Genomic DNA, 18,958 nt, shown 5'->3' on the forward strand with positions numbered 1-18,958 from the left:
AGTCATGCAAGCGATAAATATGAAACATTATTATGATATTTTGTTTCAGAAACTATAACTTTTTCTTGAGGAATTAAACATGAGTAAAATAAATCTTAACTTTTATAATTTAAAATTTGAATGTCTGGTTTATTGAAATATCCTTTAGGTATTATTTTATAGTATAATTTTTTTCTTCATAAACAGTTTTAAAAATGTTCATGCTTTGTAGCATACTAAAATATAAGATATTAAAATATTAACTATTCAAAATCGGGAGCTTAATCAGTTAGATTATTTGTAAATAGTTTCTTTCATTCTGGTCAAGTGTGATATTCAATTTTTGAATGTTATAATCAGAATTTATTAATTCGAATTCTAAATTAAAAAAACTTAGTATTCGAGGAATATTTGAAAATTAACGTTCAAAATATTTTATACATTTTGCAGCGCCCTCTGGAATTTCTGTAAGTTTCATAGGTTTGATGGGCTCTTTACTTAAAAAGGTAGTTTTTCTGCCCATTTGAATTAATATGTTCCTTAATTAGTTATTATGGAAAAAATTTTGACTCTTTATTTATTTATTATTTGGGTCGATGTTATAAAAAAAAGGTAAAAATTACTATAGTAAATCAAGATGGAAAACGATACTCTGTCGTTGAAATTCTGTCGTTGAAAAAATTAAATAGTGTAGTTTATTTATTGTATGACACGTGAAAGGCGAATTTCAGTATTATACGAAGAAAACACTTCCATTTATTTAAAATATCGGAATTAAATATTGAAGTAAATCTATAATTTTTATTAAAAAAATTCTTAGAATAATTTAAAAATCGTATTTTATTGAACCTTGTTATTGTTTTTATACTCAATAGAACCTTACCATTTTTAATCATGCTACTTCGCTTATAATTCATTGATTTAAACAATGTATTATTTAGAATTTTTGTAATGCATTTATAATAATTATTATTAGCATTTATAATAATTATTAAATTAGTAAGCATTAATAATTATTAATTATTGAATTTAAAATATTGAATTTATTAAAATTATGTTCTCAATTCATTTTAAGATTCAAAATTTTCAGTATATTCTAAAATATTTGTTGGTTTTGTTTTCTGTAGCATTTTTTAAATTTCCTGTACTATTACAAACTTTCCATCTGTAAACAATCATTAAAGTGCTGTTCCTTTTTAAATTTAATTTTTGATTACATTTAAAAATGATTCTTTATCTCTTTATACCGCGTTTTATATTTCTGCAATTATAATTAGTTGCACGTTCAATATTGATTGCTGTATTCTTTCAACTTTAATTGTTCAGGTGGATAGCAGTTAAATTTCAGACATGCTTATCCTTTCTCTTTACATAGTATAAAGAAAGAACAGTAATAATCACACAATTCGAACTCGAGATTTTGACGAGTCTCCACGTTTTAGACCTACCCGAGTTCGAAAAATACATTTTTGTAAAATGTTTGTCTGTCTATGTATTGCAAAAACGATTTCTATTGGTCGTCTGAAATTTGATATTCAGTCATTATACAAAATTTGCAGATTTCTATCAAATGTTGTGTAAAATCTGTTCAAAGAAAGTCTGTCCGGCTGTTCGAATATAAGTTAATACGATAACTGCAAAATGAGGAGAGCCATATATAGATAAAATTCAGTGCATAGATTTAACATCTATATTGTAGATTCTTGTCAAATTTTAAGCCTAATACAAACACAGATTGATTATATGTAGGCCTAGATTTTCAGAAATATGCGAACACGATAATTCAGTGATTTAAATATATGAAATTTGGCATGAGATTCTGCGAGTACTAAGTGTTGTTTTGTGTCAAATTTTTGTTTCAATCGATTGGGAGAAATATGTCTTAACCCCAAATTCGATTTTCGGATACTCTTAAACTGCATGTCGGGGATTTATCACCAAATAACTCGCCTAGGATGACACGATAGTTTCAGTAAAAATGTTAAATTCACGACGAGAGCTAATATTTTGTAACTATTGTGCACCAGTGCATTCTCTGGGCTGTCATATTTATTGCAAAGTATGCAAGAAAGTTTTGAGGAGACTATTCCTGCTGGTTTCTTTTATTACTATGATGTTTATATTCCCCACAGTGTAAGAGTAATTCTTTTACTACTAAGATGCATATATTTCCCACAGTCTAACAGTAATTCTTTTACTGCTAAAATGCATATATTTCCCACTGTGTAATAGTAATTCTTTTACTTCTAAGATGCATATATTTCTCACAGTGTAACAGTAATTCTTTTACTTCTAAGATGCATACATTTTCTGCTGTGTAACAGTAATTATTTTACTGCTAAGATGCATATATTTTCCGCTGTGTAACAGTAATTCTTTTACTTCTAAGATGCATATATTTCTCACAGTGTAACAGTAATTCTTTTACTTCTAAGATGCATATATTTCCCACAGTGTAACAATAATTATTTTACTGCTAACATGCATATATTTCTCATAGTGTAACAGTAATTCTTTTATTGCTAACATGCATATATTTCCCATAGTGTAACAGTAATTCTTTTACTGCTAACATGCATATATTTCCCATAGTGTAACAGTAATTCTTTTACTGCTAACATGCATATATTTCCTGCAGAGTAACAGTAATTTTTTTACGGCAAAGTTGCATATATTTTCGAAACTATAACAATAATTATAGTTTATCCACAAAACTTAAAACATATTCTGATGCCATTCATTACTAGCAGTGTTTTAGGCACGAAACTGGAAATGAGTGATTAAATTCCAAGAACTTGTTTATGACCCGCTCGTGACGCATACTTAAATAGTGTAATCAGAAAAAAAAATGGTCATATATATATGTATATATATATTAATTGAATTATGTTGATGCCCGTTACTGTATAGAAAAGAACATCGACTTTGCAGTCCTTGGCTACGAATATCCTTGAGCAAACGAGGCTCGATATTTCAAACCTGTACGGCTAGTATTCTTTATGTTGCATGTCGAATTCACTCTACACCATCACTGAATGCATTAGAATTAACTTAAGGCCTTGAGTAGTTAACAGTGTCTCTAGATAAAAAACGAAAATAGAGAAATTTTGTGCAAAAAAAAAATAGCTGGGATAAAAAATTTATTGTTGATTACTATACTTATCGAAGAAGCATAACTTAGACATTCGGAAAAGATATTTTGTGGCATGGGTATATAAACTTTAAAGGCTACAGATGTATTATAATCCTTGAACTTATGCAGGCGATCAAGTACCGCTCATTTTGTTTTGCGTAATGCAACTTAAAATATGTTATTGCATTTAATCATTTATTTTATTTTATTTTATATTATGAATATTTTTATTAACATGTGTAATTGGACATTTTTAAAAGTAATATTTCTAGCGAATTTATAGTAATATTTGATAGTAAATCTGTTGGAGACTCATCACGGAAAATGAATTTAATCCAGAGACTTAATCATCTTTTATTTCATGTTATAATGCACATTTCAATAATGTATTCTGAAAATAAGATATTCTGTTAACTAGTTTCTATTTCAGATGCACTCTTTTGCGTTAGTTTTAATAATTTTATTCCTCACAGTTCATCCCATTTTTTCTAAACTTATTATCCTTATCAATGAATTAAAAGAATTCACTGATAAGGATAATAAATTCTCCCCATTCAACGATTTTTAGAATCTTACATAAATACCATCAAAGTTTGAGTTATGTTTTTCATGTACTATACCAAATTTTAAGAATGTTTTATTTCTTAATTAATTTAAATTTTTTTATTACCATATACTTTCATAAAGGAATGAATTTTACAAATTTGGAACTACGCTTTTCAAACCTAAATTATACTTTGAAATTCGTAGGACGTAATACCATTTTTAAAAGAATTTTAATTTTAATTAAATATTATTTTGTTCCATAGTCAATTCAGAAAATTTTATTGGTTTCAACATGTTATTTTGATTGCACATATGGTTGTTTTATTATAATATTTTACGCTTTTAATTTTTAAATCCAAGCGGAAAAAAATAACAAAATAAAAAAGATCGACAGTTACTTCTTATAATCCATTTTCTCTTAAATAAGATCTGGATTTATGATAGTTGTAACTGATAATAAAATTTCATGATTTTTTTTCTCCCATTTGCCTTAAAAATAACTGCTTGCCCATATAATTAAGTTGGATATATGAAATACTAAATATTAAATATCCCAAAATAGCTTATTCTAGAATTTTTGTCAGTTTTCTTTCCGAAATTTAATCATACACATTAGAAATATATAAAATTATGTCGATTATAGAATTGTGTAGAAAGAGAAAAAATTCCAGCTGAGTTTTTAAAGAGTTTTTGCAGTCGAATCTCTTACTTAGGTACATTTTTGTTAAAGAATTCTGCTATTTTTTCTTTACATTAACTGCGATTAAATTGTGCCCTTATTATAGCTTATAGCTAACTTAGAAGCCTTATAAGAAGTATTTTTATGTGTTAACTAAAAGTTTATAAAATTAACATTTTCGTAGTTGATGTAAAGTACCATGAAACAACTTTACCGAAAGTCTCAATTCTCATTGCCATCAAGGTCGTATCAAAATGAGACAGACCCGAATTCAGTGATGACTTGGAGGAAAATTATTTTAGACAGCGATGTCATTTTTATCATCACGAGAAAAATAAATAAATAAAATTAAACGGAAATGCAAAATTAAATGCTTCTTTATTCTGAAAAATGATTTCTTGCTTCTACAAAATCCTAAACTAAACAATAAAAAAAACATCTACGCATAAAAATGTAAAAAAAAAAAAAAAAAATGTTATTTCATGTCACTTTAAAATAGTTGAAAAATAAAATAATATTTTTCAAGATTCAGCCAGATTTAACGTTAATCTAAATAATCTGAGAAAGGATGATTTTTTTTTGTATTTTTAGTTTATAAAATTAAATTTTGTATTAAAAAGACTGAGCAGTCAAATTTTTAGCTGAGTTAACCTCCTTTATTGTTCTTCATAAAATATTTTATCAATGAAATTAAAAACTCAAAAATGGAAAGGAAAAATTCCTAAATTATGAAATGCTACTTTAGGATAATTTTAAAAAAAGATAATATTTTATGAAATAATGCTGAAATTTAAAGTTAATCTAAAAGTATAAATTTTTTTACATATTTTCAATTTTATAAAATTAAATTTTGTAGTATAGCAATTTCATATGTCCGTTGAGGAGAAAACTTATTCATTAATTATAAATTATTATATGATGTAATTTGGAAAAAAATGTGAAATTTATTGATAATTATTACTTTTACCAAGCGATACTAGTTTGGGATGGCTGTTCTAATGTTAATTCTTGGTCAGAAGGCACTTTATACCAATAGGAGGGTGTCTGATTTCGACTATTTATTCACCACCCACTCTCACATCGTTTATTTTTGGTGGAATTAATATAGAATCCTTGATTGCAGCCCGTCCTGTAAAAGTAAGAAGCATGCCTTTAAGTCATTTTTCCTCAATTGCTAAATAGTTGAAGCAGATAATTTGTCGGAACTTTGCTGGATTAAAAAAAAAAAAAAAAATATGAACCTCAAATACTATAATAGATGCAATATGCTCAATAATGTTTGGGAATTTTATATTAAAAATAGATATATAATTTAACTTGCGATGTACTGTTTTTCAGAATTGATAAAAAGAAAATCGCTTGCACACAATATTAAGACCCATCTTAAGCCTTATTACATAAAAGATTCTTGATAATGCACACACATTTTTAAAGTCCACACTAAAAGACCGTTATACCTCTAACACCCTCCTATTTGATTGGTCTTGACACGACTCGATATTTGGGGATTTGGCACTTATTATTTCAGCTGGTTTTCTGCACTGCATGCTTTTGCTGCACCAAGCAGCTTTCAAGGTTGTCTCTTTTTGGACATATTTTTCTTTTCTTTCGGCTCACAAGTGACAACTGTCCTTCTTCATCAGCTGCCTTTCAGATGTTCACTGCTGGCAGGTAATTATTACATAGAAACTTCTTCTCGGCATAAGTTAAAGGATAAGCTGACCGCTTGTGAGCCTTGAAAGGACGTCTTGGGATACAGACAAGTTATCTTTTCCCTTCCCCCCCTTCTTTTTCCACCTCTGCCAGCTTTTTTATTTGTTATGTTCTTTCGTCTATGTATGGCTTTTAGATGCTCGTCTGTACCGGTTTCTTTTGTTGAAATTATGATAAATGCTACTTTATGTGTCATAAAACTAGTATCAACTTTTTGGTAATGAATGTAAAATATCTATCTAATAAATAGCTATACATCATTTTTTTGAATATTCTATTATTTTGTTTATACCTCACGTATAAATAAAATGAGATATTATATAAAATACGAACTATCTTTATTTGTTCGTTATTTGACCCACATCTTTATTATATGTGATAGGATTTCTTAATAAGCCCTATCAGTTCATGCTTGAATTACATTCCAATAAATTCTCCTATTTAGTATCATTTTTAAAGCGATAACCAGGAGCTAGTAATAAAAATGTTTGTTGCTAGCTCTAAGTGCCTCGATATTCAGAGTCGTAAAATGGAGGTATTATGTGACAGAAAATTCCTTATGCATGCAGACGGTGAATGTAATCGCTTTCAGATGTCCTTCCACAGATGCCTTGTGAAACTTTCGTAGGAAAGAGTGCTACTTGAGATCTTGCTCTTGCTCAAAATTGTTAGGTCTTTACAAAATTGTTAAGTCTCAAAATTGTTAGGTCTTTTGTACAACATTAAAACAAAAACACTTATTTAAACTGAGAAAAAAAATCCCTTAAAGTTTTTTTTTATTTCAAGAATGTTTCAGTGAGTTAAATTTTTAAATATATCATTCTTCTTGGGTAATAAATAACGGGTATTAGTCAGTACGTTATTGTGATGTTAAGGGTGTAATAAAATTCATCTGTTTATCATTGATCGGTATAACATTTAGTTACAAAGGAACATTAAATGTATCATCAAGAAATTTATTAACTGGGAAATTAAAAAAACAACAAATACTATCATCAGTTTTTTTTAAATTATTGAATATACATTAACTAGTTCATCAACCTCCGACCTTGAAAAACGAACTCATTCATATCTAAGTCTCAATGGACGGAATTCTTCTGTTTCAGAGAAATCTTGTAAACCACTCGCGGAAACATACGACGACTGCGAGATCCTTAATGAAATAACTGGATCCGGAGCAGTTATCAGTGTGAAAGCAGTCAATGGAAAAAACCCTTTTATCTCTAAAATCGAAAATGTGCCTAATCAAGTGTAACATTGCTGAGGAGCCTCGGTGTCACGTGATTAGCGGAAGGAAGGAAGGAAATGGACTGGCAGAGGAGGAAACCAAACTTTTCTCTTGGAATTTTTTTTAACGTGTAATTCTGGTGAGTGGATCCTCGCTTGTACTGTCAGGTGGAACAGAAAGTACGGGTGTAAGATTTTACGCAATTCTAATTTGCGAATTCATAAATTTTAGAGATTGGATTGATGAATAAGAGATCAAAGGCGTAGAAATGAAGTTGATTTGCAATGTTCAACCAGCTAAAAATGCATGATTTCTGCAACATCTGGTTTTAAATAGGAAAAAAACCTAATCATGTTTAGGCTTTCTTTAAGTCAATTCACGATTTCATGAACTGTCCAAGGGCATGGTATGTGGTTTCCCTTCAACTCTTTCATGAGTATAAAGGGCTCCAAACCAACCCGACTATAGCAATAATTTAAGCTCCAAGAAATATCCGTTAAAGATATGAAAATAATTAATCTTTCGATGCAATGGGCGTATATAACCGCTTGAGATTCCGTTTGCTGAAGTTTGTAATGGGCGTGTAAACATGCATAAGTTATCATATGCCGCGCTTACTGTAATATGATAACGCGTTAACATATCCAAACAGAACTGTCTGGTAAACGATGCATGCAACATTTAGTACGTTTCGTTTGGATAAATAGATGAGTCAGATTAAATTTAACTATCCGTCAACGACTGGCGAACTAGATGCCTCAAAATAACATTAAAAGAAGCCATCCAATGAATATTATTGACTTATTGAAGCATTAACACCAATTAGTAGAAACAAATAATTTTCAAAAAGAAATGAAGAAGAAAAGAAATGAATGATTTTTCACACCACCTATAACAAAATAGAATGCAAGCATGCATCTAACATACCAAATTAAATTGTTAAATAAATGGTAATTCAGATTAATTTATTTTATAATGTTTATTTCCATTTATGATAACGATACTTATAGCAATTCTTCAAAACGTGCGTCATTACATAAAATAATATAAGTCTTCTATTTCATGCTTACTAACGCATGTATCTCAAGATCGGATTCAAAGTTTTTACTTTAATATACACAGTATAATATTTGATTAAAGGAATGACTTTCTACATTTACGTCAGAACTTCTCCGGGCCTCTTGCATATCTAAATAAGTAATCAGAAACTCTTAGAACAGTATAATGATAGAATTAGAATAAAAAAGTGTAGTGTATAAAGTTTCAATGATACAGAAAAGTTTTCAGTTTAAAAAAAGTCGTGAAATGTTTTACAAAGAAATCATTATATATTTATTATAGTGCCCAAGTGCTTGTTGAATAATTAAATTTGTGATTGTTACCATTGTTTATAAAGTTAGAGATAATTCAAGATTGTTAATATATATATATATATATATATATATATATATATATATATATATATATATATATATATATATATATATATTCAATAAAAATTAAAAGTCACAAACTAATTAGTGTTAGATCAAAATGAGTTAATTATATGAAAGTTCCTTTACAGTTCTATCAAGCTTAAATCAGCATTGATCGTAGTGATAAAAATAGGGTTATTTAATCGAAAAGGGGGAGCGACTAGGGCGGAGCCGTAAAAAAAAAAGCTAAGAAATAGCGGCATTAAATTACGGAGGTCCGGAATTTGCATTTCGCACAATTCGCAAAAAATTTGTATATTAAAATGTGCTGTAATGGAGATAATTTTTTTTGCAGTGATTAAATTTTTGCCAACCTAGACATTCACTCAATTGTTTTTATGACAAACAAATGATTGATAGTTTACACTTAATTTATTTTAAATTTGGTGTTGTTTCCTTGTAAAAACCGCTTAATAGAGTTTTGACCATTATATCTGAGAATATTTAATTAAAAGTCTACATATGCTTACAAATTTATTTCATTGTCACAAAACTGTATCAATTAATAGATCGCGTAAATTCTTTTATACGAGTTACATTTTAAAAATTTCCAATGTCCTTTCCCTTGTGGAAGTTTTAGGATCTTTCCTTACCTATTTTAGCATGTAAGAAAATGTTACTTCTAACTCCGATCCAACACAAACCTGTGCAATTTCGAAAATTTTGTGCTGTTGCTTAAGCTTCCGAGATTTTTGTGTTTTGATTCTCCTTCGGTTACGTCAGTGTTATCAGCGGGTTGTCTCCTTCGGCGGAGCGAAACAGCGAAATAGAAAGATGAGAGAGAAAGACCACCGTGTTGGCAGAGAGAAAAAGAGGTCAAGGCCAAGCCGACATGCATGCACGCGTGTACTTAAGCCTTTTCTCCCTCAGATTCTTCTTTAGTTTGTTTTACTGTGTGCCTGCTATTGAAGGCGATGATGTTAAGCGAGGGAGAGACAGTTCTTGGTCACGTACATATGCAGAGCAACATGTATCTGCTCTTTATGAGTGGCGATTTGAATATCTGTGATCACTCACCACCCAATCCTACACATCCGCGTACTCGAAGAGTTTGGCAGTCACAAGTGAAAAAAGATAAATTAGAAAATTTCCGGGCTATCATTCAGATGTCGTTTGTTTATGATTTTGTTTTGCTTTGTTTTTAATTTATGAAATACATTAATTCAAGTTTTTACTTGTTTACTGGAAAATCAGTTTCCTTATTGTATTTCAACCTTTTCACTCAAATAAAAAGAAATTTTTATCAATTTATTCCATTGACGTTTAACAACTTAATTGCAATTGAGTAAATTTCTTTTCCTCTCTCCTTATTTTTTTGACACGTTTAATTAAAATTAAATGCTTTTTTTAAAAATAAAAGCCATGCTGCTTTATAAAAACATATTGTTTTTGTTTAAGATTGATTTTTATTTAAGATTTCTAATGTTTTAAAATTGTAATCTTCTCTTCACACATTAATGTTTTTTCTTTATATAAGAATTTTATGCTGTTATTTTATAATTAAAATTTGGTCCATTAAATTTTCGCCTTGTATATAGCATCGTGATATTGTTCTTCAAGTGTATTTGCTTAACAGATTTATTTTTCTGCATTTAATAAAGTTTAGGCTACTGTAAACGTATTTTTATATGGATTTAAAAAATATTTTATAGGAATAATATCACATCACTAATACTACAGATATTGAAATAAGCTTTTTGATTAATTAAAATACTGTTCCATAGCCTTTTCTAAAATAGAGGCCCCAAAGTTGATTTTTATTATAAAAAATTATAAAATCTTAATATTAAAATATGATTTTGTTCTTTCAGTATTTCAGTATTTTCTTACTTCAATCATTTTGTAATAAAATATTTCAGTATTAAACTATTAGTGAATCAGTTTCTAACTGAATATTATTGAGATTCTTATTTATTTTTATAATATAATAAAATCGATGTAATATCATTATAAGTATTAGCTGTCTATTACCATATGCTTACTATTCTATCTTTAGTCGAGTTTAAATAGCAAAATCAAATAATTAGGATAGTTCAAAAATGAATGATATGAAAATAAATAAATGAAATGATATTAAAAAAGTTATGAAGAAAAAAGAAACATATAAAATCTAAAATTAGTAAAAGCGAACTACAGGCTTTCATAGGCTGATAGAAATTTAAATCCCTGAATTGGATTCCATGAAAAATGACTGAATGCAATGATTATTGGTGCTGAATATATGATTGCAAAATACCTCGTTCTGTTTTCTTACCCCCCCCCTCTTCTTTTTCTCTTTTTTAAATTTTTTCCAATTCAAATTTTCTGTTTTTTTTTGTTTGTTTGAAATTTGTTTCTTCATTAGAGATAATTTTTGTTGAAATTCATCCAGTACCGAAAAAAAAACACATTTGTTTTACTTTCTCAATCTTTATCTTTGTGTTGCAAAAATACATAGCTCTAGAATATCATCCGGCAAGCTTTAGTTAATTTACCCAATTGATGTAATTATATAGAAAACATGCAAAAAAGGAGATCTATAATTTTGTTTTGAAATAGTGTATGTTGTTGAATATTTTTATTTTTCAAAATCAGATAATTTAACTGTAAACTCATATTTCTAACAGTGAAATATTAAAATTTGCTGGTACTACCTTGTCCGAGATCTTGAAAGGCAATAATCTTGGAAATTAAATCATAATTTTTCTGAATTTTCTATTGAAGAATTGGTCTATGCTTTTTATTTTGGCTTACTGAAATCGAATTTCTGCTTGTAATTAAAATGTTTCTTATTTATGAATGATGGTGATGCCGCTCTTTGATGCTGTAATAAATGGAATTGTTACAGAAAAGTGGTTAAAGATTTTTTTTTATATATTTGCTACAAATGTCACCAAAATTTCCGAGTAAAGATAAAACATGTTTTTTTTTTTTTTTTTTTTTTAAGTTTCGAAAGACGAATATTTCATTTGACTAATAGTTCACCTGTGAATCGTGTTGCTTCATCACTTTGTGTCTAAAATTAGAGAGATGTTTTTATGAACTTAATCCGATTTAGTGTCCCACATTTTTTGGAAACCAGAATCTGGAGCATATCGGTTGTATTGAGGTCATGCGATCTTAAACGACGCGTCATCTAGTTATCGGCTGGAAGATTAATTAGCGTTTTTCGATCATGTAGTGTTCGAATTTGCATTTAAGGAATGCCGTTTGCCACCTGTTTTTGATTTTGCACAAGAAAGAAAAAAATATTTTTTTCACTCATTTTGCATTCATGATTTTTTTAAATAACCGCCAAAGCGTATAGAATTAAAAAGTTTATAACACTTCTTTTTTGTTTCAATGTAAAAGAAAGAATCATATTAAATACTATTGTAGGGCAGGAATTAATGGTAGTTGCATTTTTATTTATGCCTTACAATACTGTCTTGCATACTGTCCTACGACGATAAAAAATGAAATCTACACGAAAGTTTATTGCAGATTCCACAATAAAAAAAAGGTCTACTAACTGCAGATTCCACAATAAAAAAAGGCCTACTAACTAATAAAAACACTATTTTAAATAATCTATTAAAATTTTTCACTTGCTGATAAAAGTGAAATATTTTAAATCAGTATTCAATGGTTTCCACAGATATAATTGTATATTATTAAACATTAAGGCATGCTTCTTATTAATGATTTAAATAATCGTTAACTGTTGGATTTTTGAAATTGGAATTAATGAATTAATTTTTATATAAATTTTATCTTCGACTTAAAATTAAATTCCGAAAAAATTTTAATACTTCAAATGAAAAATCGAATATAACAATTATATAAATTGAGTTATACAACTGAAGCTCCAATCAAATGTTAATTCTCAAAAACTAATGTAAAAAGTTGCAGGCATACGTGCAATAATAATTAAGATTCTATTTACATTCCAAAAACTCTTCAGTTTAATTTGGTTGTGTTGAAAAAATATTTTTACTTTTTTTGGACAAATAAAAAGGTTTTTGAGAGACTGAATAAACATGCACTTGGCGGCCTTTCTTAACCGCCATAATCAAACACCTGCGAGTGTCATTTCGGGTGATAAAATTCGCCAAGAAGAAAAGTGTTAGCAAATATTGCGAACACGACGTTTTAAAAACCTACTTTTACGATGGTGGAAACACAATGTGTTTTATGTGTGTACTCCCACGTTTTCTTGTCTTATTTAAATGATATTTGTTGGTTTAGCATTTTGTTTTAATGTTTAACGAAAAAGGTTTGCCTAAAGAATACGTAGCAATTGTGTCATTGCTTTTATAAATATTTTCGGTATGAAATTAATTAATGTTACTCATTTGAAGAAAAGAAATGTAATTTATTACATGTTTCAGAATAAATTTCAAAATAGATCTTATCAACCTTAGTTTTTGATGATTTATTTGCATTATGAAATAGATAACGATATTGATGTATAGATCTGAGAATAGTTTGAAAAATGAAATTTATTGCTTGAATTCAGTTTCCAATTATACTGATAAATGTATATTTAAAGCACATGTTCAACTCCATGTGTAAATATTTAAATCAACATCTCTTTTTTCCCCTTAAGGAGTATCAATTATAGCTGAATTTGTTAAACATTTTTTTAGTCTTTTGTTACTGTGCTAAAAGAATTTCAAATTCTCATAAAAACTTATTGGAATTTTTTAGTTATTTATAAGTTAATAAAAACAAACAAACATATTTTTGATGTGAAAGAATTTTGTTACTAAAAATAAATTTGGACCGAAACTTCTTTAGGAAAAAAAAAACGATCGATTTAAAATGCTAAATGTAAACGATCTTACTCCCGGAAATTTCCAAGGATTATCATACTTTATGTCGCCAATCAATATTTTAATCTTAATAGATATTTGTTTAAAATACATGCATATGTAATGAGATAATATTTTTGCAATGGATTTAGAGGCTTTAGAAAAAAAATATATGAATGCTTATGAAATGAAGATCCGTTCCATTTTACATTTTTAAAAATGCATATATATTTAATTCGGAGAAAGTAAATAGAATTTCAGCTTCTCTGTTTTGACAGGAAAAAAACAACATGTTTGCAGCTAAAAGGATAAAAATTTCAGAATTGCGTCTACAAATAATAAATAAAGAAACATCTGTAAAGCATTAAATTTATCCCTTTATTAAACATATTAAGTTTCAAACAAAAATGGCCTTTGATAATAATAAACTATAAAAGTAATGTTTTTCATGTAATGGATTTATTTCTTTGCTCATTCAGTGAACCATTAAAATGTTTTAAAACTAAAAGATGGATTATATCAATATTATTAACTTTAGTTCATTAAAATATCCAGTATTTGTTTGGAAATTGGTATAAATTCATGGATTAAAGGTTCATAAAATCTCGAATCTAGGAAGACAGCCTTTTATTGTGATTTTTAATTCGTAAATGTTTAGAAATGTTAATTATTTCTTAGAACTATCTATTCAACTTCATTGATGATGTTTTTATTAAGTGCTTTGATATATGTCTCTTTGTATCAGTTTCTAAAATCTTTTCCTCTAAAGTTATTTAATAGTATTTAAGTTAATAAGTAATAAAGTCGTATGTTTATCTTCATTTTTTCCTCCATTAAATGTTTTGCTTCACAAATTTTCATCTTAAAAGTTTTTTATAAATCTATATCTTGCTTTAAAGTAACTATGTCTTTAACCTTTATATCCTATTAAGAAACAATGGTAATTTAATCTCTTGCAATTCATGAAGAAAAAAAAATCCATATAATTTTTAAAGTAAAAAAAAAGGAATTTAATGTATTTAAACTAACCAAATTGCTTATGAAAGTAATGAATTATATGTTTCACTCGTTCTCGAATTATAGGGTCTTTTTTTTCCCTTGAATTCTTTTTTAATATAATTTTTTTTCTACATTACATCGCGTATAATGTAGAAAAGTACGCTTCTACTGTAGATCCGTGACATGCTACCGTTTTCTTCAGTGTTAAATAACGAATCACGCTATGTATGTACAATGTACACTGCTTGCGCATATATCCACTCATCTATATAGAATGTACTTATATTTCATGACTCATATATTTTGTCTAAAAGCGTCTATATTCCCCAAGATTAATTCCAATTAAAAATCATGATATAAAATATTCCTCAGAGTGAATTGTAAACAATATTTATCAGGTAATAGTCGTGTGTCCGTATTGAAATTGTTTTCCATGTATTAAAATTTTAAGTTTTTAATCTGTCACGTGATCATTACTGAGACATTTCCAAGTACTCTTTGTCAGTCATGGTAACATGATATCATTAAATAGTTAGTATCAATTTTGAAATCCATTCTACATTTTGTCTCAGTTAAAAAAGTTATTAGTTTTGCATTATGCAACTTTACAATTAAGTAAAAAAAGAATTATTATCAAGTGACAATGGCTCTATTAGAAGATTTAGTTTAACACGGAGTAGTTTTTTTATTTATTTCTTTAATTATTAACCTTTTATAATGAAAGACATTTTCGTTCTTTCCAGCAAAATTGGGAATTTAGAATAAAGTGCTGATTATCATCCAAGTGCGTGATAAATATATATTACAGCAAGTTTAAAGGGATTTGAATCATCCATAATGAGGCACCATTTTGATTTTTTGCATAGATTCTTACAGAACATCAATAATAATAATAATAATAATTCTGAAAAAATTTCAAATCGTAGATTTTTTTTCCAGATATAGCTTATGGTGTCTGAAGCTCTTGGTTGAAGCTTATATTGACAAGTTAATAACAAATAGTAATTTATTTACATCTTTAAATTGTTTTTCTATGAAATTAAATTCTTCAAATTCTCTAATAATGACTTTCTCTTTAAAACTACTGGTCTATCCGTTATATTTGTATTTTCATTCTACATTTATTTTTAGCAATATATTTGCTATATTATCTAAGAGTAGTAAAAAAATATCTCTACATGATTTGTAAATGCTATTTTAGAAATCGTTAGAACTAATAGAAGCTATAATTGTATCAAGAAAAGTGCTGAAACTTTTATGCACTACGCAGTGCTTTAAACTTTTGTTTTGAGCCTCTGTACTGAAAGAGGTTAAACTGTAATACAAAGTGCGTACCTGTACAATTATTTCTTTCTTGCAAATTCTTCATTATTAGTAAACAGAAGTTAACATTTTTACATAATACATAGTTGTGAAATATCTGTGTTTTATTGTACACATTTTAACTTCAATAAAAAAATTTGAATCTAAAACGTGTATAATAAAACACAGATATTTCACACCTATAATGAAGATAGATAGATTATCTTCTTTTATTTTGCATTAATGTTTCAATTTCAAAATTTGTTTCTAAGGTTTAGAATCATTTTATTTCTTTATCGATTAAGATCATTGTAATAAAAACTGAAGCATCCTTGTTGCATTCTGAGATTAAATATGTAACACCATTCACACTATATCTTTACTGAATTTTCTGACATTACTTAAAGGACTACATTTTCTAAATTTCAATCTAGTAGGCTGTAGATTTTTAGTATTGACACACAGAGGAATTCAAGCAATTACAAACAATGAAAATCTTAATTGGTAATATTAATTTGGGATAACTACTCTCTCTATATTCGCAGTAGAAACCTATACATTGAAATGCAACCATTGGAATCTGTTAATAATGAAAATTATTAATGTTAAAATAAACAACCTTACTGATCTGGTATAATGTACTCAAATCAGCCGACCTTTATGTATGAATAATTATAAGTACAAGAAAGAAATCTTTAGTAGCAAATTTTCTAAAATTAAATTTAATATATATTTTTTAAAAATGTTTACCGTTACTGTAAAAAATAAATCAAGCAGAGACATTAATTCTGGGACAGATCCATGATAAAGTATGAAAATTCGGAGTTTTCCCGACTAATCCTGGACGTCTGGTTAATTAAGTCATTGCCAATAAAGTCCTCAAAGAGAAATTGACTCGGTGACCGTACAGAATGATATTCGGAAGAAGAGTCACTAGTAATTTCCGGTAGACCGTGAAACGCACGTCCTACTGAACTTGTTTCCAAACTGCCCGGAAGCAAACGAAGGATCCTGTATGACGTAGTAGCGACGCAATTTAATTGTCTTGAGTACGAAGAAGAAAGAAAAATCGCTGTAAAAATCGAAACTGTCTTGTGCATGCATATTCGACCCAGAGGGAAATCCTTCCTAATAGGAACAGGTTTCCATCTGGGAGTAGTACCTGGATACAATTTTTGACTTGGGGGTTCTCAAGGCCACTGAAGGTAAAGAAAGGGGAACGTAGTGGAGAAAGAACTCGATTTTGCGATACCGGACAACAAACAGGTAATTAGTGGCTTCAGCATATGCAAGCGAAGGACTGGACTTGAAGACACGCCAGTCATTGCAGTTAGGTTGCGACATGCCTCGGCAGACACCGAAACTTCTGAATTTCATTCGTCATGTTTTCTTTAGGATACTTTGGAAAAACTGTTTGTAATGAAATTTGAAATTTATTGCACTAGAGGATTTCGGCAACAGAGGTTTTACAATCTATGTGGAAAGTTGGTTGTTTAAAGAGAAAGTAGTTTAAATGTAATGAAGTAATTGTTGTGATTGTATTAAAGATTTATGATTGTTCTATTAAAACCGTTTAAGATTGAGTTTAAAAAAAATTATGTCATGCAATAAAAAATATTCTCTCAGGTCGAATGATTAAAATGAATTATTATTGTTATACAGCAGTTATTATTATTATTATTATTTTTGACAAGCTACAGTCCTGATTTCCATTAATAGTTGATACCGCTTTTTTCAATTGCAATGTGTTTGAATTCAAATGATTCTTATTTGGATCTTCTTATGACATTAATTTTCCTTTTTTTAATAAAATTTAACCCAGTCTTCCATAATTTTTCTGTTATGTATTTTATACTGTATAGTGCTTTTACTGTATAATAAATTAAAGAGCTAAAATATCCATACATTTTTTAAAGTATTTTGATTAATAGCTAAATATAGTAGTAGCTAAACATAGAAAGATTTGCTATGCTAATATTCATTTATTTCTATCAAAAAAGGCTTGTTTTTCTTTAAAATTTAGGTAAAAGCAATTTTATGAGAAATTTCCAATGTTTCAATCATTTTTATGTATTTATTTCAGTGTTTCTGAAATATATAACATCGCTGAACAAGCAACACTATCTCTCTGAATTTCCCAAATTTTATAACAGCAAAGAAAAATTGAATTTTTCGCAATAACTAGTAACGGATATTTCTGATTTTTTCACCAGTCTGCCAAGAAATTATGGCCTTATCTTTTTACTAAATGTGAAAGAAAAATAAATCGTTATTTATTGTAAAAAATTACGTTTAAATCAATGTTATTGATTATTAAGTTAATGCATATGTAATATTTTTATTCCATATTCCAGTTAAAAATATTTTAATGTAAAATTAATACACAGGTAATCAATTTAATGTGTAAATATGACAATTAATATATTATTGCTCGGATTAACAATGTTTTCTTTCAAAATAAATTCACGAAAGAAGAACTATAGAACTTTAAAAAAAATCGATTGAAAGATTAAATCGAAAATGAATATTTCCCAACTTTGCGATAACTACTCGGTTAAAGTCTCAATGTCTTTGAACATCCTTTGTGGAAAAGTCACTCAGCTGACCTCCGCAGGGCAGTGTGCTAGTAAAGAAGCAGTGACTCCACAAAAAGGAAAACTCCAAGCAAGGTCCTGATAAAGCTCGCAGTCCCACTTTCTGTACCATTCGCCCGTGAACCGAGCAGGCAAAGGGTCGAAATGTATTTTCTGTTGCGATTTGCCATGTCTTATCGTTCAATGCAGACGTTCGTTGGAGTTTGCTGAGTCATATCGCACGTCGCCATTGTTTCGACTACACCACGTCTATGAGAGATACAGCTGAAGAACCGATAACACATGAGATTTGAAGTTGTGAAAGTTTGGCACTTAGGGGACGGACAACAAAGCTACGTTGTCATTAGAAATTGAGATGCATGCAGTGTACTATTAACACATTGCGCACGATGCTCTGCGCATTCAACGTACGCTCAGGGCCCGCACATTTTTGAAAGCTCTAGAAGCATGCGTGACAAGCAATAGCACATTTTTATTTTGCATGTGGTATTATATTTACATAAAGTATTCTTAAATATTACTGTATATTTTATACATC

The 18,958-nt window shown here is 28.5% G+C and overlaps 1 protein-coding gene across 4 annotated transcripts in view; it reads left to right on the forward strand.

The window, feature by feature from the left end:
* LOC129965669 (ETS homologous factor-like) overlaps window positions 1-18,958 on the forward strand; it is a 159,979-nt gene that overhangs the window by 88,821 nt on the left and 52,200 nt on the right. The gene's annotated exons all lie outside the window — the stretch shown is intronic.

Source organism: Argiope bruennichi, chromosome 4, assembly GCF_947563725.1.
Source record: "Argiope bruennichi chromosome 4, qqArgBrue1.1, whole genome shotgun sequence".
NCBI classification, from domain to species: domain Eukaryota; kingdom Metazoa; phylum Arthropoda; class Arachnida; order Araneae; family Araneidae; genus Argiope; species Argiope bruennichi.